A 27,426-nucleotide genomic window follows, 5' to 3' on the forward strand; every position below is an offset into this window, starting at 1 on the left:
AGAGACATTACTTTGCCAACAAAGGTCCATTTAGTCAAGGTTATGGTTTCTCCAGTGGTCACGTATGGATGTGAGAGTTGGACTATAAAGAAAGCTGAGCGCAGAAGAATTGATGCTTTTGAACTGTGGTGTTGGAGAAGACTCTTGAGAGTCCCTTGGACTGCAAGGAGATCCAACCAGTCTATCCTAAAGGAGATCAGTCCTGAATATTCATTGGAGGGACTGATGTTGAAGCTGAAACTCCAATACTTTGGCCACCTGATGCGAAGAGCTGACTCATTGGAAAAGACCCTGATGTTGGGAGGGATTGGGGGCAGGAGGAGAAGGGGATGACAGAGGATGAGATGGCTGGATGGCATCACCGACTCGATGGACATGAGTTTGGATAAACTCTGGGAGTTGGTGATGGACAGGGAGGCCTGGCGTGCTGCAGTTCATGGGGTTGCAAAGAGTCGGACACGACTGAGCGACTGAACTGAACTGAACTGAACTGAAGTGAATAGAATGATGTACCACTTTTCAGGCTCCTGGATGACACAGAGGTACAATCACATGCTTATGGGATCTTGTTTTGCTCTATGTTTATGGTTTGTTGTTGTTCAGTCCCTCAGTCATATCTGACCCCTTTGTGACCCCATTGACTGCAGCATGTCAGGCTTCCCCGTCCTTCACCATCTCCCGGAACTTGCTGAAACTCATGTCCATTGAGTCGGTGATGTTTATGGTACCCCAGTGCCAAATTAAGATGTGGATCTCAATATCATAGAAGGCAGCGCTTTAGGCTGCTCTTGAGGTTTGCTGTATGGAGTTGATCCATGGTCTTCTCACCTAGCCTCCTGCTGTTCCACCGTCCTTAGGGTGTTGTCCTTAAACAGAGGACCTGAGATGATGTACCTCCACGTCCTCATTCCAGCTGTCAAGAAGTGAAAAAATAAAAGGGGGTATGTATGCCCCTCCTTTTTAAATGACTAATTTTGTTGCTGCTGACTTTACTCAGCTGATACCTCATTATGCAGAACTTAGTCATATGGTTGCACCTGGCATCAGAGGGGACTTGCCTGGGAAATCTCATGGACAGAGGAGCCTGGAGGGCTACGGTCCATGGGGTGGCAAAGAGTCGGACATGACTGGGCACAGCAGCGGTACTTTCAAAATGTGTAGCCAGATTTTAAAGACAATTCAGTTTAATTCCTATTCTATTTAAAATCCATACGTTTGGTTGGCTAATGATAACCTAGTTGCTTTCAGTTGAATTAAATTCAATGGTCATGTTCGTTACTATGGAAACTTTCACATCTTGTGGACCCCTTACAATCCCCTTGCCCAGAGGCCACACATGGCATCATGGGTTAGTTTTACTGCTGAGCAGACATCATGATTTCCTTGCTCCTTGGAACAAATACTTTCCTTATCTTTTCCATTTTTCCATGGCTTTTTCATGCTTTTTGTGTGCTAGAGCTGTTTCTCAGCCCTGGGACCATCCACATTGTGGGTTAAACAGTTCTTTGTTATTAGGGGATGTTTAACAGCATTCCTGATCTCTCAGTAGATGCCAACAGCAACCCCTCCTTATTCGTGTATACTCAGTCGTGTCTGACTCTTTGTGATTCCCTGGACTGCAGCCGGCTAGGCTCCTCTGTCCATGGGATTTCAAGGCAAGAATACTGGAAAGGTTTGCCATTTCCTTCTCCAGGGGATCTTCCCGACCAAGGGATTGAACCTGTGTCTCTCTCCTGTGTCTCCTGCATTGCAGACAGGTTCTTTACTGCTGAGTCACTGGGGAAGCCTCAACCCCCTCTTATTTGCAATAATTATAAGTGTCTCCCAACTTTGCCAAATGACTCCTAGAGGCTTTAAACTATGTTAATTTGCTTCCATTTGTTCCACTACAGTGAATATAATTGGTAAGGGAAAGGCAATTTATTAACTTGTCAGAGATTAACCTATAAATCAGAAATCTGATCTACTTTTGTACTATCTGTAAGCATAGTTGAAATTTTTACTCTGTGTGTTATTAATGTAAACTATCAGTGTTTTCTTGGGAATATATGACTATAATCATAATAATATGCAGTTGTAACCATGCATAACTTTAGCTACTTTTAAAAACATTTAAAAAAATTTGATGTCTAGATTTTGGTGTATAATTCATTGTTTTTTGAGGCCAATTCTAAAACTTTCATAACCCAAATAATTCTAATATCCTTGAAAATCAGAAATTAATCTTAAATATATGCTAAAGGTCCAATAAAGAAATAAGAAAACTTGGTTCATATAGACATCGTTTTGACAGATCCTTTTTAGGTACTGAAGAGCTAACCCTATATTTCAGTTCAGTTCAGTCACTCAGTCATGTACGACTCTTTGTGACCCCAAGGGCTGCAGCATGCCAGGCTTCCCTGTCCATCACCAACTTTTGGAGCTTGCTCAGACTCCTGTCCATCAAGTTGGTGATGCCATCCAGCCGTCTCATCCTCTGTCGTCCCCTTCTCCTCCTGCCTTCAATCTTTCCCAGCATCAGGGTCTTTTCAAATGAGTCAGTTCACATCAGGTAGCCAAAGTATTGGAGTTCCAGCTTTAGCATCAGTCCTTCCAGTGAATATTCAGGACTGATTTCCTTTACAATTGACTGGTTTGATTTCCTTGTTTTAAGTTTGGTATTTGCCCTGGTGACAGAAAGAAATATGGAAACATTTTTCTCCACCCAGGAGACAGAATAAGGAAGAAAGTCATGTTGTTCAATAAATATTTGTTGAATGATGGAACAGTCATTCAACAAAGAAGAAGGCATTTTAAAAAAAGCATACAGATTGTAGTTCATATGAGTCTAAAACATGATCTCCAGGTGTTTCTGAATCTTCAGAACTGGATCTTCATAATGTTAAAATATTAAGATTAAAAGAGAGAAGTTGCCTTTAATAAGGCATTAGTCAATCAAGGTGATGGCTTTTCTAGAAAATAACAAAATTAGAAATGCTTCAAATCCTATAAAAAAACAAGCAGCATGGAGTAAGTCAAAAAGAGAAAGACGAATATCGTATATTAGCGCATATATGTGGAATCTAGAAAAACGGTTCAGATGAACCTACACACAGAGCAGGAGTAGGAAGTGGATGTAGAGGACGGACCTGAGGACCCCGTGGGGAAGAGGGGGTGGGATGACCCGAGAGGGCAGCCCTGACGTGTGTACACCGCCATGTGTAAATCAGAGAGCTGAGCTCAGCGCTGTAGGTTACCTAACAGACATTCGTGCATGCACAGTCGTGTCTGACTCATTTTGTGACCCCATGGACTCTAGCCCACCTGTCCATGGGATTTCCCAGGCAAGAACACTGGAGTGGGTTGCCATTTCCTTCTCCAGTAAATGCTTTTACTTCTCTTTAAAACAATATATGGAATTTTCCCCTTCTTCTAAGCCTATTTCATAAAAAGTAAACTTTCTAGCGTTTCTTTTACAGAATAAATATAACATATTTTGATATTAAAAAAGTTTTAAAGAGGAACATGACACCCAGTAGCCACCACTCAACTCAAGAAATTAAACATCACAGAATTCTTGTAGAGTCAGTGACAATTGGGGCGTGCTTGATAGGTGTCTTGAACCAGCTTTCTTAGGAATGAATTTCAAAGGAGGGGGCTCAGTCCTGAGGTACCCAGGAGTTTGCTAAGACCCAGCAGGACCAGGCTTGCTCTGGGATGAGTTGGAGGGAGCAGCAGTGGGTGGGGCCCGGTTATGCCCATCCCTGGCCCTCCCCGAGGCTCCAGGCACCCAGCGCATCCTCACCCCGCCCCTCAATCAGGCCCTGCACCCACTCCCCCAGTACCTGGCCGACTCCCCCTGCGTCCTTTTTTCCTCCCTGAGAAGCCCTACACTCCCCGCACCTGGGCCAGGCCCCTGACCAGTCTCTGAACCAGACGCACTGGCTTCCCTTCTGATGTTCAAAGAGCACATTTCCTGATGGAGGGGGCTTGGGGGGGAAGGGGCCAGAAAAACAAAACAAAATAAAAAAACATTTAAATTTTTTAAAATTAAAACTTAAATGAATTTTAGAGAAAGCGGGTCAGAGACAGTGACCCGATAGACTCTGATGATGGATCGGGCTTGTTTCAAGATGAGCGGCTGGAAGACTTTTTGACTTGGGTCTGCAGTAGCTTTGCAAGGCATGTAGACTGCTCTGTGGAGGCTCGGGGAGTGGCTGTCTGCTAACCAGTCACATGTTGTGCAGTATCGCTCTCAGTTGCAATTGCTGTGACTTGGTTGACATTGAACTTTTCCTTTTCTAGACCTTGATTCAAAAAAGTCTTGGTACTATCACATATATATATATGTGTGTGTGTGTGTGAATATATATGCATACTTCTGTATATAAATATGGTACTTCTGCATATATATATATATATATATATAGTACTTCTGCATATATAATACTTCTGTCTATCTTTTATTAATTTGAAAGAAAAAAAAATCATCAGCTTTCTATTCTCACACACTCATCGTCTTCCCCTCTGAGACTGACTCAGTCTCCTCTTTTCCCTCTCTCCTCTGGACTCTCCTCACCCCCTGGTTTTTCCTCTTTGCTCAGTGACTTGATTCAGATCTGTGTTCCTGATGGCATATTCACCTCACCTTGGGCCCTTCTCTCTGAGTCCTCACCTCCAGGGAGAACTCTGATTTTGACTGATTATTGGACTGTGTAGTTGGGTGTACCAGATTCCAGCATTCACCCTATACTGTACCCTACCACTGCTTAGAGGCCCTTTAAGGAGGGTCTGAACTTAACTCTTGATGCAAAAAAAAAAAAAAAAAAAGTCTTACCTTTTAGGTCTGAGAGCAAAGTGAACAATGAAAGACCTGGATCTGGTGGAGTTACTTAAAACGACTTTCTTGCTTGCAAATTCATCTACCGTTGAACAGAAGGAGATTGTAAGTACCATCTGGTCTTAACACATTATTTAACAGATGGGGAAAATATTGTTCTGGGAGGGCCACATTTCTGCAAGAATTCGCATGGCTAAGTTAGTGGTAGACTGAGCCCGTGTGCTCCGTTCTGTTGCAACATTCCAATCTGCCTGCACTTCATGCTTCTTCTTGGTTTTGATTCAGACCCAAGTGAAAATATGCCTATTCTGAATTGTGAGGGCAGCCATTCATTTTGCTCCTTCTCCAAGCTTTCTTTAGCCGAAGCCTAGACTACACTGTGGTACACGGTGACCTGGGGTGACCGCTGGGGCCTCTTGTGTCTCTGTTTTGTTGCTCACTATTTGGTTCTTCTTGGTTTTCAAGGAGCCTCCCCCTGAGATTCCCAAACTAGGATGTCCCTCCCTAGAACAGGGTCCCTATTTTCTACAGCGAGACATACACCATTCCTTCCAAAGATATCAGATGTGTGCTCGCCTCAACTTTTTCCTTGACCTCAGCCATGAAAGCCTGAGTGGCAACGAGCTTATCAGTCATCACAGATTTTAAAACTGAACAAGTACCAGGAATTGCACACATACCTTATATACATTATTATCTTATTTAGTCCTTACAATTATCCTTTGATATAAGTATACTCTTTCTTGTGAAGAAATAGAGGCTAGGGCATTAAGAAAATTGCCAGATATTAGCCTGTTCATAAGAGTCAGAGATAAAAATTCAACCCTTGATCTTTCGACTCCAGAGTTCTTAATCACTATGCTATATTGCTTCTGATAAAGACAAAGTAATTTAAAAAATAAAATCACATCCTCTTTTTAATTCTTTCCCTTAAGACTACTTCTTATTATTACTATTATCATATTATCCATCACTTTAGGGGTTATAAAAACCTAAAGACTCAGAGGAGCACATGTACATGTATGGCTGAATCCCTTCGCTGTTCACCTGAAACTAACACATTTTTAATCGTCTATACCTCAATGCTAAAACAATTTTTTTTTTTAAGAAACTTGCTTTGAATCTCAGAGGTTTTGGATTTAAACTCAAATTTGACTCCAGAGCTTGCATTCTTTATCTGTCCTGTTGCCAGTCCAATAATACTAATAAACAATATTTACAGCATCACCACCTCATCATCAATGTTAGAATCATCATCTCAGACTCTTATATGGCGTTAACTATATGGCAAGCTGTGTTCTAACCACTTTGTAAACATGATCTTATGTTTGCTTCATAAAAGCCCTGTTCTCCCATCATCCTAATTACCCAGCTGAGGATTTGCAGGGTCAGGGCCTTTAATTAAATGGCCCAAGCTCACACAGCAGTCTAGCTCTGGCATCCAGCTTCTCACTTCTGTCTTGCATTTGCACAGTATTTCGTAAGTTGCAAAACCTTTTTATTTGCACCAATCCTTCTCTGAGTCTTATAAGTCAAGTGTCTTTATTTCCAGCATCTCACAAATAAGAAAATAGATACTCAGAAAGGATAAGCAATTCTCCAAGTGAAAAGAGGCAACAGGAACTGAACTCCGACAAGGACAATCTCAGCCAGACTCTCATGCTGCCAAATAAGAATCTGAATTAGCCAGAGAAGGTGTGAGGATCAATACTTAGCCCTGTTACAACACACAGTGCTGGAAGGCTCTGGGCAAACCTACTAATGGGACTTTCAAGTACCATCAGAATCAGAAAGGAGGGGATTTAAATCAGTCTTTTAGTGTTTCTCAGATATAAACAGCCCCCTACATGTGTCTCAATTTCACTTTGGGTAGAGGTAAATGTTTAACAAATTTCTATTAACCTCTTAAAAAAATTGTTTTTTACCTGGAGAGGTCCAGGTATGAGAGTATCTGAGAAGTTGGTGGACATTTCTTTCTTTTACTGTTAGGCAAAGTTTAACCAGTCAATCCTAAAGGAAATCAATCCTGAATATTCATTGGAAGGACTGAGCTGAAGGCGAAACTCTAATACTTTGGCCATCTGATGTGAAGAGCCCAATCGTTAGAAAAGACCCTGATGCTGGGAAAGATTGAAGGCAGGAGGAGAAGGGAATGACAGAGGATGAGATGTTTGGATGGCATTACTGACTCAGTGGACGTGAGTTTGAGCAAGATCCAGGAGATAGTGGAGGACAGGGAATCCTGGCGTGCTGCAGTCCATGGTGTTGGCAAAAAGTTGGAAGTGATTGAGTGACTGAACAACAACAACAAAAAGTTTAAGAGTAATCCTTTCCTAGAGTGGAGACTTAGAAATTAAACCCAGATTTATTATTAAAAGATGCTCTCCTAATATTAATGTGATATTGATGTGATACAATATTAATGTGATATTGATATATATTTTCTCTGATGAATTATACTTTCAGTGAAATAAAACAAAGGATTGAAGATCTTTGTTTTCTTCTGTTTGTTTTCAGCTTGGTATTTCTATTTATATTCCTGACAGATGAAACACAGTTTCTTTTTTTTTTTAAAGGGAAGCATAGTTGATTTACAATGTTGTGTTAGTTTCAGGAATACAGCAAAGTGTTTCAGTTACAGACACACAGGTATATTTGTACATATATATTCTTCTTCAGATTCTTTTCCATTATAAGTTATTCAGTTCAGTCCAGTTCAGTCACTCAGTCGTGTCCGACTCTTTGTGACCCCATGGACTGCAGCATGCCAGACTTCCCTGTCCATCACCAACTCCTGGAGCTTACTGAAACTCATGTCCATCAAGTCAGTGATGCCATCCAACCATCTCATCCTCTGTCATCCCCTTCTTTTCCTGCCTTCAATCTTTCCCAGCATCAGGGTCTTTTCCATACAAAATATTGAATATGGGTCCCTCTGTTAAGCCTAGGTCCTTGTTGTTTATCCATTATAGTCGTAAGTATCTGTTAATCCCAAACTCCTAATTTATCCCTTCTCTTCCTCTTTCTGCTTTGGTAACCATAAATTTGTTTTCTATGTCTGTGGGTCTATTTCTGTTTTGTAAGATTCCACATATAAGAGATATCATAGTTGTCTTTCTCTGTGTGACTTATTTCACTTAGTATGATAATCTCTAGGTCTGCCTCTGTTGCTACAAATGGCATTATTTCATTCTTTTTTTCCTGATTGCCTTGTGAAGCATGAAATGGAGAAGACCATGTGTGGAAGTGGGAGACCAGTTATGTGTTGTCCTTCTCCTGAAGCTGATGGGATCATTACTTATATTTCAGGTCCAACACATAGCAGGAGACACAAAAGGCAGACAGCAGTATGAATAACAGTGTTGCAGTGGAATTAATTCAGGAATAGTAAAAATCTTTCCTTTTTTACTCATGCTACTGGCTACAAAATTAGTTTTTCCAAACAATTTTCATTTATTTTCTTATACAAAATACTGCTATTTGGTTCACTCTCAATTCATGTTTTAAAGTTCACATCCTGACATTTGCCTATTCCCTTTGTCTATTTGACCTAATATCTTATCTTTCTGTTGTGGCCTCATAAGACACCTAGATTGCTCTTCAAAATTTCCCCCAGTTCCTTGCCTCTTTCTGCTTTTCCACGTGTCTCAGCTGCTACCTTCCATAATTTTTCCTTCCTCCTCTCTCTATGCATCCAGGTATTTGAGGACCTGTAAGATACGGATCAGAATTTGTCTCTTGCAAGCCATGACCAGTTTCATCCCTTAAAGACCACTGCCTTGGCTTTCCCGATATTGCAAACATCACACCCATTGGATTCATCCTCCACTTCTTCTCACTACCCTGCCTGGCTGCCCTCTCCCCAGCTGCTCCTCGAAGCTAAATTCGCTGCATCCACCTTTGGTCCTGTCTTAGTTGCCATCACTGCTTCAGGTCCAAACCTGACTCAGGTAGAAGTTCTATGAACTGCTTCAGCCCATAGAGCTCTCCTCTGTTACACCCGACCTTCTGCCCCAAGTGAGACTGATGAAATAAACAAAGCCTCACCTTTGAATTCTGGGACTTCTGAGTCCTGAACTGTCCCCTGTACCCTGGGTCCACTCTCCCACCAATGAGACCTGGGATGTTAATTTAATCCTAGGTTTAGGGTTGACCTCAGTCCCCCATGGGTCATCATTTCTGGTAACCTAATTATGGTTCTGAACCTTGCAAGCCCCAGTTTCTCTCATTGCCTCACCTTGTAGACTTGAGTTTTTCTTTAATTTTGGTTCTGAGTTCTCATTTTAATAACCAGTTTGTCTGCTGCGGTTGATTCATGAGGCCCGCCTTGCGCTTTTGTGTAGTCTTCTCAGTGAACCTGAGCACCCAGATCCAGGCCCTGCTGCCCTCAGAGGATTCTGATCTGCATGGCTGACAGCTGACACCTCGCTTTGTGAACCTCCTAGGTGCTCTAGTCCTACTGTTTGTCTGACGTTTGCACAGAATGTGCAGTCAGCATAGACCATGAACCACATCTCCACCCTGGGAGTTGCCAAGGCCTTGCTGTTATTGGGAGCCTGACTTCCAGCAGTCTTTGTCCTCGTGGGCAGGTCGAATTCCAGGTGTCAGCACCACCCTGGCCTTACTTCCAGTAAACCTCCATACTTCCCTGATGGATGCTCAGTGTATGTCAACAGAGTTTCTAAAGCTTCAACAGTTGTATAGTCTTTCCAATAAATTTAATCTCTGAATTATCTTTCACCTTTCATCCCCATCCTTCTTAGGGTGCAGTGTGGTACACATTAGATGCTTAATTCATGAAAGAAAAGAAAGAAAGTGAAAGTCTCTCAGTTGTGTCCGACTCTTTGTGACCCCATGGACTATATACAGTCCATGGAATTCTCCAGGCCAGAATACTGGAGTGGGTAGACTTTCCCTTCTCCAGGGGATCTTCCCAACCCAGTGATTGAACCCAGGTCTCCTGCATGGCAGGTGGATTCTTTACCAGCTGAGCCCCAAGAGAAGCTTAATTCATGACTATTGACAATAAATGAATCAGGAGCCTGAGGGCCACACACTCTAATCTTAATTTGGGTTCATAGAAGGTCACTTAAACGTATGTGTCTTATCAGTGAAGTGGGGGCAATAATATTTGATTCCAGTGGTATGCCCACCAAAATAGGCACAGACATCTATCTCTATAAGGTTAATAATATTATATTGATCAAATATTACATCAGAGACTGCCCAAGCGTAAGACTGCTATGATCCAGCCATGGTTTAAGCTTTTCTTTTCGCTTGTCTTCTCACCCACATAAAAATGCCTGCACAAATTGGTATAGAGTGCCATGTCCTATAAAAAAATATTGCAGTGCACAGGACTGTCAAGTATGTAGATTTTCTTTGTCATTTATTGAATAGAAAACATGAGCTAAAAATACCACTTATAAACACACTGTTATATTTAAAATAGATAACCAACAAGGACCTACAATGTAGCACAGGGAACTTGGCTCAGTATTCTTTAATAACCTAGATGGGAAAATAATTTGAAAAGTATTAGATACATGTTTGGGTTTCCCAGACTGCGCTAGCGGTAGAATCCACCTACCAATGCAGGAGATGCAAGAGACGCAGGTTCAGTCTCTGGGTTGGGAAGATCCCCTGGAGGAGGAAATGGCAACCCACTCCAGTATTCATGCTGGAAAATTCCATGGACAGAGGAGCCTGGTGGGCTACAGTGCATGGGCCGCAAAGCATCTGACGTGATTGAGCAACTGAGCACATGCATATACACAGATACATGTATATGCATATATATACACACGAATATATACACACATGTACATGTACATCCATTGTATCACTTTGTTGTACATCTGAAACTGATACAACATTGTAAATCAACTATAATCCAATATAAGGTAAAAATTAAAAGATAAAACAAAAATGCCAGTTGTAAGTCTTTATGAAGTAGTTTTCCAGATCAATAAGAGTAAGGAAAGACACATTAGCTTTAAAAAATTGAAAATTTCTATAAGCCTGTGTACCCTCACATGCGATGGTGTGGTCAGTCACCCAAAGCCAGACATTCTGGAATGTGAAGTCAAGTGGGCCTTAGAAAGCACCACTGTTAATAAAGCTAGTGGGTGTGATGGAATTCCAGTAAAGCTATTCAAATCTCTAGAGGATGATGCTAACAAGATGTTGCATTTAATATGCCAGCAAATATGGAAGACTTAGCAGTGGCCACAGGACTAGAAAAGGGCAATCCTCATTCTACTTCCCAAGAAAGGTAGTACTAACCACTAGACAGTCGCACTCATCTCCCATGCTAGTAAAGTCATGCTTAAATGTTGCATGCTAGGCTTCAGCATTATGCGAGCCAAGAACTTCCAGATGTTCAAGCTGGGTTAAGGCAGAGGAACCAGCGCTCAAATATTGCCAAAATTCGCTGGATCATGAAGAAAGCAAGGGAATTCCAGAGAAACATCTACCTCTGTTTCATTGACTACGCTAAAGCCTTTGACTGTGTGGATCATAACAAACTGTGGAAAGCTCTAAAGAGATGGGAATACCAGACCATCTTACCTGTCTTCTGAGAAACTTGTATGCAGGTCAAGAAGCAAGAGTTATAACCCTGTATGGAATGACTGATTGGACTCAAGATTGAGAAAGGAGTACAACAGGGCTGTCTGGGGTCACCCTGTTTGTTTAAGCTGTATACTGAGCACATCATGAGAAATGCCGGGCTGGATGAGTTACAAACCAGAATCAAGATGGTCGGCAGAAACATCAGCAACCTCACATATGCTGATGATATCACTCTAATGGCAGAAAGTGAAGAGGAACTAAAGAGCCTCTTGATGAGGGTGAAGGAGGAGCGTGAAAGAGCTGGCTTAAAACTAAATGTATTATAAAAACTAAGTTCATGGTATCTGGTCTCATTACTTCATGGCAAATAGAAGAGGAAAACATGGAAGTAGTGACAGATTTCTCTTTCTTGGGATCTAAAATCACTGCAGATAAAATCAGGAGACGATTGCTTCTTGGCAGTAAAGCTATGACAAATCTAGACAGTGTGTTGAAAAGCAAAGACACACAGCAAGATCCTCTATGACCCACCTCCCAGAATATTGGAAATAAAAGCAAAACTAAACAAATGGGACCTAATGAAACTTAAAAGCTTTTGCACTACAAAGGAAACTATAAGTAAGGTGAAAAGACAGCCCTCAGATTGGGAGAAAATAATAGCAAATGAAGAAACAGACAAAGGATTAATCTCAAAAATATACAAGCAACTCCTGCAGTTCAATTCCAGAAAAATAAATGACCCAATCAAAAAATGGGCCAAAGAACTAAACAGACATTTCTCCAAAGAAGACATACAGATGGCTAACAAACACATGAAAAGATGCTCAACATCACTCATTGTCAGAGAAATGCAAATCAAAACCACAATGAGGTACCATTACACGCCAGTCAGGATGGCTGCTATCCAAAAGTCTACAAGCAATAAATGCTGGAGAGGGTGTGGAGAAAAGGGAACCCTCTTACACTGTTGGTGGGAATGCAAACTAGTACAGCCGCTATGGAAAACAGTGTGGAGATTCCTTAAAAAACTGGACATAGAATTGCCATATGACCCAGCAATCCCACTTCTGGGCATACACACCGAGGAAACCAGATCTGAAAGAGACACGTGCACCCCAATGTTCATCGCAGCACTGTTTATAATAGCCAGGACATGGAAGCAACCTAGATGCCCATCAGCAGATGAATGGATAAGGAAGCTGTGGTACATATACACCATGGAATATTACTCAGCCGTTAAAAAGAATTCATTTGAATCAGTCCTAATGAGATGGATGAAACTGGAGCCCATTATACAGAGTGAAGTAAGCCAGAAAGATAAAGAACATTACAGCATACTAACACATATATATGGAATTTAGAAAGATGGTAACGATAACCCTATATGCAAAACAGAAAAAGAGACACAGAAGTACAGAACAGACTTTTGAACTCTGTGGGAGAAGGTGAGGGTGGGATGTTTCAAAAGAACAGCATGTATACTATCTATGGTGAAACAGATCACCAGCCCAGGTGGGATGCATGAGACAAGTGCTCGGGCCTGGTGCACTGGGAAGACCCAGAGGAATCGGGTGGAGAGGGAGGTGGGAGGGGGGATCGGGATGGGGAATACGTGTAACTCTATGGCTGATTCATATCAATGTATGACAAAACCCACTGAAATATTGTGAAGTAATTAGCCTCCAACTAATAAAAAAAATAAATAGAAAAAAAAAAAAAGAAGTGAAAGTATAACTAAAACAAAAAAAAAGAAAAGCAAAGACATTACTCTTCTGACAAAAGTCCATATAGTCAAGGCTATTGTCTTCCCAGTGGTCACGTGCAGTTGTGAGAGTTGGACCATAAGGAAGACAGAGTGCCAAAGAATAGATGCCTTTGAACTGTGGTGAGAAGACTCCTGAAAGTCCCTTGGACAGAAAGGAGATCAAGCCAGTCAATCTTAAGGGAAATCAAGCCTGAATATTCATTGGAAGGGACTGATGCTGAAGCTGAAGCTCTAGTATTTTGGTCATCTGAGGCAAACAGCCGAATCAATGGAAAAGTCCCTGATGCTGGGAAAGATTGAAGGCAGAAGGAGAGGAAGGCATCAGAGGATGAGATGGCTGGGTGGCATCACCAATGCAATGGACACAAACTTGGGCAAACTTTGGGAGATGGTGAGGGACAGGGAGGCCTGGCATGATGCAGTCCATGGGGTCGCAAAGAGTCTGGGTGACTTTACAGCAACAAAAACATACTCTCAAATGAAGTGCTAGATGAGGTGTGTTCCATGAATAAGATTTTCTTTTACTTTTACAGAAGTAATATGATACCCATGCTGTATACTACAGAGACCTGCAGCAGGACAGAGGTGGTAATCTGCAATGTGGTGGTTTAGTTGCTAAGTTGTGTCCAACTCTTGCAACCTCGTGGACTTTAGCCTGCCAGGCTCCTCTGTCCTTAGGATTCCCAGGCAAAAATACTGGAGTGGATTGCCGTTTCCTTCTCCAGGGGATCTTCCTGACCCAGGGATTGAACCCAAGTCTCCTGCATGGCAGGCAGATTCTCTAATGCTGAGCCACGAGGGAAGCCCAATCTGCAATAGATTTTCATATTTTATAATTAAACATATAAATAATCATGTTAAATTTATTGAAGGCTAAAAGTAGCTTTTATTGGTCATTTAGTAACTTTACCTACTGCTAAATAAGGTCAATTTTCATTCCAATCCCAAAGAAAGGCAATGCCAAAGAGTGTTCAAACCACGACACAATTGAACTCATCTCACATGCTAGCAAAGTAATGCTCAAAATTCTCCAAGCCAGGTTTCAATAGTACATGAACAGTGAACTTCCAGATGTTCAAGCTGGATTTAGAAAAGGCAGAGGAACCAGAGATCAAATTGCCAACATCAGTTGGATCATCGAAAAAGCAAGAGTGTTCCAGAAAAAATATCTACCTCTGCTTTACTGATTACACCAAAGCCTTTGACTGTAGGAATCACAGCAAACTGTGGAAAATTCTTCAGGAGATGGGAATGCCAGACCACCTGATCTGCCTCCTGAGAAATCTGTACATAGGTCAAGAAGCAGCAGTTAGAACTGGACATGGAAAAACAAACTGGTTTCAAATTGGGAAAGGAGTACATCAAGGCTGTATATTGTCACACTGTTTTTTAACTTATATGCAGAGTACATCATGCAAAATGCCGGGCAGGATGAAGCAAAAGCTGGAATCACGATCACTGGGAGAAATGTCAATAACCTCAGTTATGCAGATGACACCACCCTTATGGCAGAAAGCAAAGAAGAACTAAAGAGCCTCTTGATGAAAGTGAAAGAGGAGAGTGAAAAATCGGCTTAAAGCTCAACATTCAGAAAACTAAGATTGTGGCATCTGGTCCCATCACTTCATGGCAAATAAATAGGGAAACAGTGGAAACAGTGACAGACTTTACTCTGGGGGGCTCCAAAATCACTGCAGTTGGTGACTGCAGTCATGAATTTAAAAGACTCTTGCTCCTTGTAAGAAAAGCTATGACCAACCTAGACAGCATATTAAAAAGCAGAGACATCACATTGCCAACAAAGGTCCGTCTAGTCATAGCTATGGTTTTTCCTGTAGTCATGTATGGATGTGAGAGTTGGACTATAAAGAAAGCTGAGTGCTGAAGAATTGATGCTTTTGAACTGTGGTATTGGAGAAGACTCTTGAGAGTCCCTTGGACTTCAAGGAGATCCAACCAGTCCATCCTAAAGGAAATCAGTCCTGAATATTCATTGGAAGGACTGATGCTGAAGCTGAAACTCCAATACATTGGCCACCTGATGCGAAGAACTGACTCATTTGAAAAGACCCTGATGCTGGGAAAGATTGGGGGCAGGAGGAGAAGGGGACGACAGAGGATGAGATGGTTGGATGGCATCACCAACTCAATGGACATGAGTTTGAGTAAACTCTGGGAGTTGGTGATGGACAGGAAGGCCTGGCATGCTGCAGTCCACAGGGTCACAAAGAGTCGGACGTGACTGAGTGACTGAACTGAACTCTTTGTGACCCCATGGACTGCAGCACACCAATCCCTGGAGAAGGAAATGGCAACCCGCTCCAGTATTTTTGCCTGGAAAATACCTTGGACAGAGGAGCCTGGGGGGCTATAGGCCATGGGCTCTCAAAAGAGTTGTACACAATTTAGCAACTAAGCAACAACAGCAAATGCGTTACATATTCATAATCTTCTAGAAAGAAAATTTTTAACTACCAGCACTAACATGTGAGGTTAACAAGGTACTAAGTTTCAAGATAGATTATACAAAGTTCAACTGTATTTCTATATACTGGCAACTAACAATTGACACTGACATTTTTAAAAAAGCATTATCATTTTTAAAAGTATTTTAAAATATTTATGGAAAAGTGCCAGATACTTTCTAGTGCAAAAAGTTCATTAGCAAATAAACAAACCTCTTTGACACTTTTGGATTCTGAAATTTCTTTTATAAAAAAAAGTTTTTCTCTGAAATTTATCTTATAAATATATCCAACACCTTTGTTTAATGAGTTTTATTGGATCAAATGAAATGGCATAGCCTCAAGCCTTAGAAGGGGCTTCTGTTGTGGTTCAGTGATAAAGAATCTGCTTGCAATGCAGGAGACGTGGGTTCCATCCCTGGGCTGGGAAGATCGCCTGGAGAAGGGAATGGCAGCCCACTCCAGTATTCTTGCCTGGAGAATCCCATGGACAGAGGAGCCGGGTGGGCTACAGTCCGTGGGGTCACAACAGAGACTGACACGACTAAGCAACTAAACAACAACAAAAAGCCTTAGAACATCAGTCACATAGAGAAACTGCTGAAGAATTGAAAAGCGAAGGGATTTGTCTCCAGAGCAGTAAAGACATAACGACTTACTTTTATTCCTTTTATTGGTTTTGATATCATTGTATGGCCATGGGCTACAAGGGATGTGCATAAATTGAAGGTATCAATAATATTAAGCATGACCTTTTAATAAACTGATCTATTTGTCTGTTTTAATTTCTTCACTGTTAAAATGTGGCCAAAGATACCCTAATTATCATATGAAAGTTGTATTTCATCAGCAAGCATGTTTGAGGTACTCAAAACATTGCCTGACTTCAGGCATTCGATAAATATCCTTATTATACTACCAAAGAAAGAAAATACCTGGCACTGTTTAGAAATACAATATTCTCAGTTGTTGAGTTAATAAATCTATGAGCCAATCCTTTTTTAATCTGAGACAAACTAGATTTCTTGACCAGAAAAAGGTTTCCTCAAGATTTTCAACATATTATTGCCTAGAACATTGGTTGTAATGTATTTTAAATGCATGTGAACTACTGATCAACTGACCCAATGAACTTTCAGACACCTATCTTGAGACTTAAAAGACGAAGTCACGCTAAGGCCATGGGTGCTTACAGGGCTGAGAAGGCATTCAAGGGTGAGTAAAGACAAAACAAGGACAAACTTCCACCTCACTTTTTTTTCTTAGGTTGGTCCTAACATAGAAGGCAGGTGTCTGAAAAATGGTGCGGAAAGGAGTAAGAGGAAGACTTGTGTGAGATTTATGGGATTCCTTTCTGTCAGGAGGATTGTTGAAGGGATAGTCATAGTAGCTCTCAGAAGCGGGATTTCTTGAGTCTTGCTGTAATTAATACCTCATTTCCTTCTCTAAGGTGGATTCTGTTTTAGTGAATAATTATTTATTATTCAGTTTCATCCACACCTGCGCTGATGGATCAGACCAGTCATTATAATTATTCCTCAGGGTTGCAGATATATAGGGCAATGAATGGACTGAAAATATTTTTGGACTTCAGTTTGTAGAACTGCAAGCTCAAGAATGCACGGAAAGCAAGGAAAATACACACTGAATATTGAACACTCTGGAAACTCGGCAGTGAGTATGATCGCTCTGTTTTAATATTTGCCTATATTGCTGCCTGTATTGTAGTCTGACTTTCAGCATTTAATAGCAATCTAATTTCTTTACTGCAATGTAGTCAGTCACAATTTTACATCCTTCTCCAAAAGGAAGAGTAACCATGTATTCATTTTTTCCTTCAAATTTTCACGCTATATTCTGCTCTATTGTACTTTAGAAGTTAGTTTTTACATTTACTTTTATACAGAGTTAGAAATGTTTCCATGACCACATGATATAAAATAAATTCATTTAACTTTTAGTACTCACCACTATGGTGAGACATGATTCAGAGAGGAATTTGCTTGAGCAAATTGATAAAATTCATAAAGCTCCAAAGACATCTTGGGTTTAGTTTGAAGTTACATTTTTACAACTTCATACTTAGATTCTAGATATAACTTCTAAACCTGTCAGAATTCACATTTCTAAATATACTAGAAATCCAGATACTAATCCCGGATATCCTCTTTAGGTGAAAGAAATCCTGAGAAAAATCTCTACTTTGTATGAAAATATGACCTTTCTGTCTATTTTTAAGGGCTTTATACCAAGAATCCAGTCTTCACTGCATAGTTTAAAGTGGTCTTTTAGAGAGTAGAACAAAGGATATAGCTGTTAAGTCACTGAGTCGTGTTCAGCTCATTGCAACCCCATGGACTGTAGACCCCAAGGCTCCTCTGGGTGCCATTTCCTTCTCCAGGGGATCTTCCCTACCCAGGGATCGAACCCACATCTCCTCATTGGCAGGCAGGTTCTTACCACTGAGCCACAAGGGAAGCCCAGAGCCAAGGATAGAACTGTGCTAAAAATTGAAATGATAAGTTAAAGTTCACACCTGAAAAATACAGGCAATATTTTGTCTTTACAGTTTGGAGCTGTGGCAATCGGCCTGAATTTACTCACCTATAAATTAAGCCTAAGAAGATCAAGTCCTGTTGGTTACTTGAATAAGAATCCCACAGAGGATTCTTGGTTTACTGAAAGAAAAGGAATTTGTCCTTTGAGTCATCACACAAAGGACCATCCTGAGGCTATTCTCTTTGTCATTTGTCTCTGAGTTTGACACTCTATAATTGGATCTTCAGAATGCTGGAATAGTCAGGTGGGAAAAAAATCCCTTTAGCCAAGTATTCATCTTGATAGTTTCTCTAAAAAATAGCAAACTTGAAGATGTTTACAAATATTATTTCAAGCATATTTTTCAGCATATGTCTGGCTAGCTGAAAATGTTTCAATTACCATAGATATTTAAGGCATAGTAATAAAAATATTTTCTCTTAAGATCAAATTAAATAATAGAATTAAAAAATGAAACTCATAAAGAAAATAAATTTTGGTATATTGTTTTTCTGTTGGGAGATATGAGAAATTAATCCTTATAAAGTGAGGGGAAAAGCTTAGAGAACTTTCCTTGGTAATTGTTAATGTACTTCAGTTGCCTATGGTCATTCTTAGCTAAAGCTGACTCTCTAATTAAACGTTATTCACAGCTCTTCAATGATTCCTATTTTCTAGAAAGACTTCACTTGTCAGAGCAACCATGACACAGCAAAAATTGTTACTGGGGCTGTAATATTACCCAGAAGCTGAGCCTAGATCACAGGTTCTCCACAATTTTGGTAATGTGCCACCCATCATTTTCCTTCTTTGAAAGGTTTGAGATTCTATCCATGCCAGAAAATTCTGGAAAAGTGGCCTGGTGAGTGAGTCTTATTTTGTTTACAAAGCACATGAAAATATCCAAGTCCTTCAAAATATCCAAGTTTACCAGCCACAGGCAAACTGGGTAATAACTAAAGTGATGGAAATCATCAGGTAGGAAAATAAGCTGGGTGGTTATTAAAGATAAATCCAACCTGACTCAGATTTACCTAGTGAATAACACAGACTTTGATTAATCCTATGCAATAAAACTAGAGCTGTTTCCTTTACCCCTTTGATATAACCCTTATAGAAAAATCAAACTTAGCGAAGTCTTTACTGACAAGAGAATTCCATCTTATCTATATTTAATAGCGATCATTTATTTTTAGTATTGTTGATAATAGTTCCCAGTGGAGCAATGACTTTATACAATGCTAGTTTGACAATTTTATGCAACTCTTTGGTTGATGGGTTAGCAATTTTTAGAGCTATTTTGTAATGGGTTATCAACACGATAAGAGATGACTAGCAGTTGCAGCATTAGAAATAAAAGCACCAATACCATACTAAGGATAATGATAGCTAATACTTACTGAAAGCATACTCTATGTCAGACATCACTCTAACCCTTTTCATAAATCATTAAGTGAAGTGAAAGTCGCTCAGTCATGTCCAACTGTTTGTGACCCTATGGACTGTAGCCTGCCAGGCTCCTCTGTCCATGGGATTTCCCAGGCAAGAACACTGGAGTGGGTTACTGTGCCCTTCTCCAGGGGATCTTGCTGACCCAGGGATTGAACCCAGGTCTCCTGCATGGCAGGCAGATTTTTTACCGTCTGAGCCTCTAATCATTAACCCTCAGAGCAAATCTACAAGTGTGAGGAATCCTAGTAGCCTCCTTTTTAGCAAGAAATGGCAGAGATGTCCTTGACTCACAACTAGAAAATCAGTATTATTTTCCTATGAGATGGAGACCCTCAGGCAATCCTATGTCATTTTTGAGATGTAATAAAACTTTTTGCCCAGATCCATATTTTTCTGAACTTCCTCCTCTCCCATTTTCATTTCTTCTTATTCTTTCTCCTCTTTTTTAACACAACTCTTCCTCCCAATCTTTCCCACTGAACTCACCCATTTTCAATTTTTATCACCCCCCTTTCTCAAATATATTTAGCAATTACTGTATTTGTTTAATTATACACAAATGTTTTCCTCCCTGTTATATTAGCATGCAAACTCCCTGTGAGTAGAGACTTTTGTTGTTGTTGTTGAGAACTATTTTTATACTGCTCTATGCTGAAGAGGGGGCTTCCCTGGTGGCTCAGCTGGTAAAGAATTCGCCTGCAATGCAGGAGACCCTGGTTTGATTCCTGGGTCAGGAAGATCCGCTGGAGAAGGGACAGGCTACCCACTCCAGTATTCCTGGGCTTCCCTGGTGGCTCAGCTGGTAAAGAATCTGCCTGCAGTGTGGGAGACCTGGGTTCGATTCCTGGGTTGGGAAGATCCCCTGGAGAAGGGAAAGGCTACCCACTCCAGTGTTCTGGCCTGGAGAATTCCATGGACTGTATAGTCCATGGTGTTGCAAAGAGTTGGACATGACTGAGTGACTTTCACTTTCACTTTCATGCTGAAGAGGAACCCAAAAACAAGTCACAAACTGGACAAAAGATTTACCTTCTGTGTCCTTGTCTTGGGCTTGCAAGTTCCACTACATAGAGCATGATGTGGATTATGCAAAGGAATCTATGTGTGAGAATTTTTCATTGGTATAGTGTAGTGTAGTATACACTTTATTAACATATTACTGTAGTTCAATATAATAATATGCCATATGTAATGTAGTAGAGTAGAAATTACGCTAGCTCTAACACTGGAAAGTCTGAGCATCAATGCTCATTATTGGGTCATCATGGGATAATAATGGTACTACTACTTCCAATGTCCACTCTTTTTGCTTCAGTATTCTCATTTCCAAAATAACCTGAACAGGTTGTATCTGATAAGCTGGAAGAACTTTTTCAGCTCTAACATTCTATTCCTCATATGCATACATGCTCCCTTAAATATGCTCCACCTACAACATCTTGCAACATTAAGGTATTTAATAAATTAATATGTTTGTAATGTAACAGAGAAGATGGATTATATACATTCCCGATCTGAAATTCTGGATAACTTATAAAAATTGTTTAAAAGTTAACATACACTAATCTGTGTAGATTTTTTTTTTTTTGTCCTCAGAGGATAAGAAAATATTTACTTCTTTTTAAAGTCTTGGGTTATCCCTTTAAATAATAACAGCAACAGCCTTGTTTATTTTTGACTGAAGAGTTTAATTTTAGAAATTTAGCACCATGCTTTCTGTTCACTTAACACTTCATCTCTATAGTCAGCCACGTGTTCAAATAACCAAGAGGCTCACAGCGCCACATACTGGCATGAACAATCAAGTGATGTCCCTTCCATCTTAACCAGGGTGAGTGTGAACCCAGGAGTCCCTGCAGAGTCAGGAATGCCACGCACAGGTAATGTTAAGGGGAGCACCTTTTATCCAGGTTGGAACGTGCTCTCTGTGGAGATGTATTTGGTCTATTCTTTCCCAGGACATGTATTTAATCCTTTAATTCACCTACGTTCACTTTGAGCATTTGCTGTGTTCTCAGCATAAGTCACCACGAGGCAATCCACAAGAAGAAGAGCAGTTGATAGTCTCTGTTTTCATAGAGCTAACGTTCTTTGAACGTTGGGGATTCAAATATTCTCAGATAATGTATGAAAATAGAAGGAATAATTACAAAGTACAAACACGTTTGGGGAGGGAGAATGGAGCAAATGCGTCAGCAACGGGGAGATGAATTCACTAATGAGGCTCTGATGAGAGATTGCGTCATGTGCGAAACTTCGAGAATCGTACTCTACTGTGATCATCTTCTTTTCCTATACTGTTCCAGCCTCTGAACCTGTATGTGGCACTGTCCATAGCTCTCTTGGTTCTGACCTCTAGTGCACATAACCTTGACATGGGATCCTGGCTCTATTTTCCAGATCTTCTCTGCTAGCTTTGGAGACTAGATTAATCCTTCCTTGGTTCTTGATCTTGGCTATTAGCTGACTTAACTTTATCTCAGGGCTGTATCCCTATATCTTCAGCTCCAGTTTAGAAACTTGGCATTGACTATAAATTACTTATACTGCTTGGCAATTTGGCTGGGTTACCCTGACTCTGGAATGCCCGTCCTCCATTGTGAAGTCTTGCTGTGGAGGTTCAGTAGAAAAAGTATGAACTTTGTTACTCGATGAAAAAATATAAACTGTTGATACTGTTGCTAGGTCAGTGTGAAATAATAAGTGAGTTAAATGAGTGGAGATAGAAAATGTTTCTACTTGTTTCAGAGGCAAAAAGCAGAATTGAAAGAGGCCTTAGATAACATCGAATCTGGTAGTTCTTAAACCTCGCTGTGTATTAAAAACACCCAATTAAAGAACTACTGATGGCTGAGCCCCGCCCTAGAACAGTTAAGTTGGAAACTGTAGTGGTGGGATACATGTAACAATATTTCTTAAAAACTTCAGGTGAATCTAATGTGCAGCTAATGATGCGGATGTGGTATCTAGTTCCATTCCATCATTTAACAATTAGGGGAAACGTGACCAAGGAAATTTAAAAGATTTTCCAGAACCCATATTGCTTTTGTCAGAAGTGATTGAAATAGGAGAAGTGTCCTGTTGTCTGACTATTGGCACTTTATTTCATTAAGCTGCTTTTTTATAAATTTTTCTTAAGGCAGTATTATAGTACCTTCAGTCTTGGTGAAGAAGATGACACTTTCTCTAGGACTAACTTGGTCTTAGTGGCCCTCACTTGCCTGGCCTGAGGGACCCCTGTCCTCATTCTGCCCTATTGCCTTGCAGCTGTCACCATTTGCACAAAACCCTGACCTTTCGACAAATATCACAGTCTGTATTTTGTGACATTTAAGACCTGCTCTAGTCTGCCTGGAAGGCATGAGTGGTGTAGTTGTATTCCATTCTGTGAGGGTCATGCTCTCATCCAAATGATAATGAGATAATTAATCATATCAAACAATTGAAAATTTATGTAGGTTTCACAGTGCCAGGAAATTTGCAGACCTTGTTTTATTTTGCACTGTCATCATTGGAAAGTTTCCGAGAGTTCTTTCATTGTGCACTTTCAGATATTTTAAGCCTGGGAAGGACATAATGAACTCAGCTAGATTCTCTGTGCCTATAGTCATCTTGGGTCTCAGGAAGCTACTTACAGGCTGGATGATAGGTAACTAAAAGGCTTATTATTAGGAGCGGTTCATCACTTGGTGATCAGTAAAACTTAAAGATTTAGGAATACTCTAAGAACAGTTTGGAAAACCTTTACAGTGTATCATTCCCCTCCTGGTAACACAATCACTGTCCGATACTCAGGTATTGGGGTAAAACCAGATGCCTGAGAAGACCTTGCTCTGTTGAAGGTAAAGCATGCAGCCTTCTGCATGGTGAGTGAAGTTTGGGAAAGGCATTCCCAAATAGCAGGACCGTTTGTGCCAAAGTCCTACCTTAGAAGTGAGTATGGTACATTAAAGAAGCTGAGTGGAGGACAGTGTGGCTCGGGGCTACTGTACTAGTCAAGAGAAAAAGGAAACTTGGACTAAAGTGGTATCAACAGAGATAAAGGCAGTAATATTGGGACATGTTTAGCAGATAAAGTTAAAAGGGCTTGGTAATGGATTGGGAGATTTCAAGGATAATCCCTTTGCTCCACTTTATGAAAGTGAATCGAATGGATGGTGGTGCCATTTAATGACATCTGAGAGTTGGCCAGGTTTCCCTAGCAAGATAATAACCTAAGATTTGGACTCAGTGTGATACCTTTGAGCCTTCTGAAATATGCTATTGTGTAAGCATTGAAAGGATAGAGGGGAAAGCTGTATTGAAGATAAACTTGAGAGTCATTTGGATACAGATAGAAATTAAAATCATAGGGGGGAGAAAGAATAGAGTGGTTACATTGGCCCACTGCCTATTTTTGTGAATAAAGCTTTATTGGAACACAGCCATGCTCATTTGTTTACTGTCTATTGCTGCTTAAACTATAATGGCAGATTGGTAGAGTTATAACAAAAACTGTATGGCTCACAAAGCTGAAAATGTTTACTATTTGGTCCTTCACAGAAAAAGCTCACTACCCTAAGACTTAGTGTGAAAAAAATACAAGGGTCTAAGAATGACAGGGCTTCCCAGGTAGCGCTAGTGGTAAAGAACTTGCCAGCCAATGCAGGAGACATAAGAGATGCGGATTCGACCCCTGGGCTAGGAAGATCCCTTGGAGGTAGGACGTGGCAACTCACTCCAGTATTCGTGCCTGGAGAATCCCATGGACAGAGGAGCCTGGCAGGCTACAGTCTGTAGGGCTGCAAAGAATCAGACACAACTGAAGCAACTTAGCATGCATATAAGAATGTCAACAATAAAGATTGAAAGTGGATCAGAACTTTCAAAAGAAACTGAGACGATCCCCAGAGGTTAGGAGAAAACCAGTGAGAATGGAAATAATCATTCAAGAAAGAAGAGGAGTGATCTTCATTGGCAAATGCTATTGAGGGCTTAAAGATGAGGGCTAAAGTCCATCAGTTAGATTTTGGTGAATGCGTGCTATTGGTGACTCTGTTAAGAGGTGTTTCAGAGGCCTGGCAGAAGCAGAAGCTAAACTGGATTGGGCTGAAGAGTGTGCAGATAGAGACACTGCATTTAGACCACTCGAGAAATTTTGTTCTCCAAAGAGAGAGGAAGAGAAGTAGCTAGGAGGGTATTTTAATTTACTTATTTATGGCTGCGCTGAATCTTCACTGCTGCACAGGCTTTTTCTCTACTTGCGGTGTGCGGGCTTCTCTTTGCAGTGGCTTCTCTGGTTGCAGAGCACATGGCCTCGGGCACGCAGGCTTCAGTACTTGTGGCGCGTGAGCTCAGTAGTTGTGGCTCCCGAGCTCTAGAGCACAGGCTCAATAATTGTGGTGCACCGGCTTAGATGCTCCTCGGCAGGTGGGATTTCCCCAGATCAGGGATCAAACCTGAGCCTCCCGCGTTGGCGGTGAATTCTTTACCACTGAGCCCCCAGGGAAGCCACTAGATGGGTATTTGAAACCAAGGAGATTTTCTTGTTTAAGATGAGAGGAGAGATTTCAGTGTGTTTAAATGGTAAAAGGAGGCAGTCATTTAAGGGAAAAATGGTGAGTATTCAGTCCTGGAGGAAGGATAAAACAAAAAAGTTGCTGAGGAAGGCAGAGGGGATGGGATCCAAAAGCAGATTGGTAGGTCAGCTTCAGGCAGAAGGAGGGATAGCATCTTTTGTATGAATCAGGAAAAGAAGAGAATGGATTGATGGGTTTGGTACCTAGTGGGGATTTGAGAGTTTCCATTGGATGATTTCAAGTTTCCCAATGAAGTGGAAAGGAAGTGAAGTCAATTGATAGGAATGAGGAGGGACAATTTGTGTGTGAGGGTTGGTGGGTGGAGGTTTCAGGTTTCAAGACAGGGAAGAAGCTGAAGGAATTATTTTCAAAGGAGAGCAGATCTTAATCAGAGTTATAATAGGATGGTAGAGCAGTACAGAAAATCCATCTGAGAATGATGACCACACATTTCTGTTAATTCTGATGTGCTCAAGGACGTGACTTTGCCCAGCCATGTGACCGTTCAAGGGAAGGTCGGGTGTAAGCAGTCACTTGTTTGCCAACTAGGAAAACCGACCAGAGGGAAGTGCAAGAGGCTTTAGGGAGCTGGCATCTGTGCTGAAAAATGGGCCTGGGAACAAAAGGTGGATGAGGAAAGATCTGAGTGAAGCCAGGGCTGCTGGGCTGGACAGTCTAATAAAACTAAAGAAACGCTGTTACAGCAATAATTGAACAAGCTGGAAGGAGAGAACCTGATGGTTAGAGCACAGGTTTCCTGAAGAAGTGATTTTGGAAACGGTGCAGGTTGGGGTAATGACAATATTCAGGGGTGTAGTGGGTATAAGGAGGAGAACCTACCATTCAAGTATTGTTCTGCTCATGTGAAAAGACAGAAGACCTCATACTTAGCATTAGAACATAGGATGAAAGAAGACGTGATATTAACAGATTGTGATTGCTTATAATATTACAGAAAGCATGCAATTACTTCCATCTGAATAAAAATGTGGACTTTAAGTCTAAAATGCTTCAGAGACATATAGGGATTCAATAGTGTTAATACATTGGGTTATAGATAACACAAAAGAGATGATAAATGACAAGCGTTTTTGTTTTCACTACTAATATTTTTTATTCACACTCTTCTTAGGTGAAAGAAAATTGCTGCCTTAAGCTGACTCTGTGGAACATCTTTCTGGTTTGTTTCTTAGCCTGTCTGATAACCACAACAATTGGAGTGCTCATAATAACCCTGGTGAATAATAACAATTATCAACATTATTGTTATTCATTGTTAATTATGAGTGTTAATTATTAAAATGATAATTATAATTTTCTAATATTATTAATTATCATAACAACTCTTCTATTGGTATCCAGCTACCCACAGGACACCCGACACATGCACCCCCCTGTACTACTGGGCAGTCTACAGTGAACACTACTTCAACGGAACCGGGAACCAGCACTTCACCCGAACCTACACCCTCCACTACTTGGCAGCCTACAGTGAGCACCACTTCAACGGAACCGGGAACCAGCACTTCACCGGAACCTACACCCTCCACTACTTGGCAGCCTACAGTGAGCACCACTTCAACGGAACCGGGAACCAGCACTTCACCCGAACCTACAACCTCCAGTACTTGGCAGTCTACAGTGAGCACCAGTTCAACGGAACCGGGAACCAGCACTTCACCCGAACCTACAACCTCCAGTACTTGGCAGTCTACAGTGAGCACCACTTCAACGGAACCGGGAACCAGCACTTCACCCGAACCTACAACCTCCACTACTTGGCAGTCTACAGTGAGCACCAGTTCAACGGAACCGGGAACCAGCACTTCACCCGAACCTACAACCTCCACTACTTGGCAGTCTACAGTGAACACCAGTTCAACGGAACCGGAAACCACCACTTCACCGGAACCTACAACCTCCAGTACTTGGCAGTCTACAGTGAACACCAGTTCAACGGAACCGGAAACCACCACTTCACCCGAACCTACAACCTCCAGTACTTGGCAGCTTACAGTGAGCACCAGTTCAACGGAACCGGAAACCACCACTTCACCCGAACCTACAACCTCCAGTACTTGGCAGTCTACAGTGAGCACCAGTTCAACGGAACCGGAAACCACCACTTCACCCGAACCTACAACCTCCAGTACTTGGCAGTCTACAGTGAGCACCAGTTCAACGGAACCGGAAACCACCACTTCACCCGAACCTACAACCTCCAGTACTTGGCAGTCTACAGTGAGCACCAGTTCA

At 41.2% G+C, this 27,426-nt stretch overlaps 1 long non-coding RNA gene across 1 annotated transcript; it reads left to right on the top strand.

Moving 5' to 3' along the window:
• The first annotated feature begins 17,205 nt into the window (after window positions 1-17,205).
• Window positions 17,206-26,375, top strand: LOC122685025. The gene is made up of 4 exons (XR_006338221.1): window positions 17,206-17,296; window positions 18,978-19,022; window positions 21,357-21,492; window positions 26,303-26,375. It is a non-coding gene; the product is annotated as an uncharacterized LOC122685025 (long non-coding RNA).
• Window positions 26,376-27,426: the final 1,051 nt, after the last annotated feature.

Source organism: Cervus elaphus, chromosome 27 (genome assembly GCF_910594005.1).
Source record: "Cervus elaphus chromosome 27, mCerEla1.1, whole genome shotgun sequence".
NCBI lineage: Eukaryota > Metazoa > Chordata > Mammalia > Artiodactyla > Cervidae > Cervus > Cervus elaphus.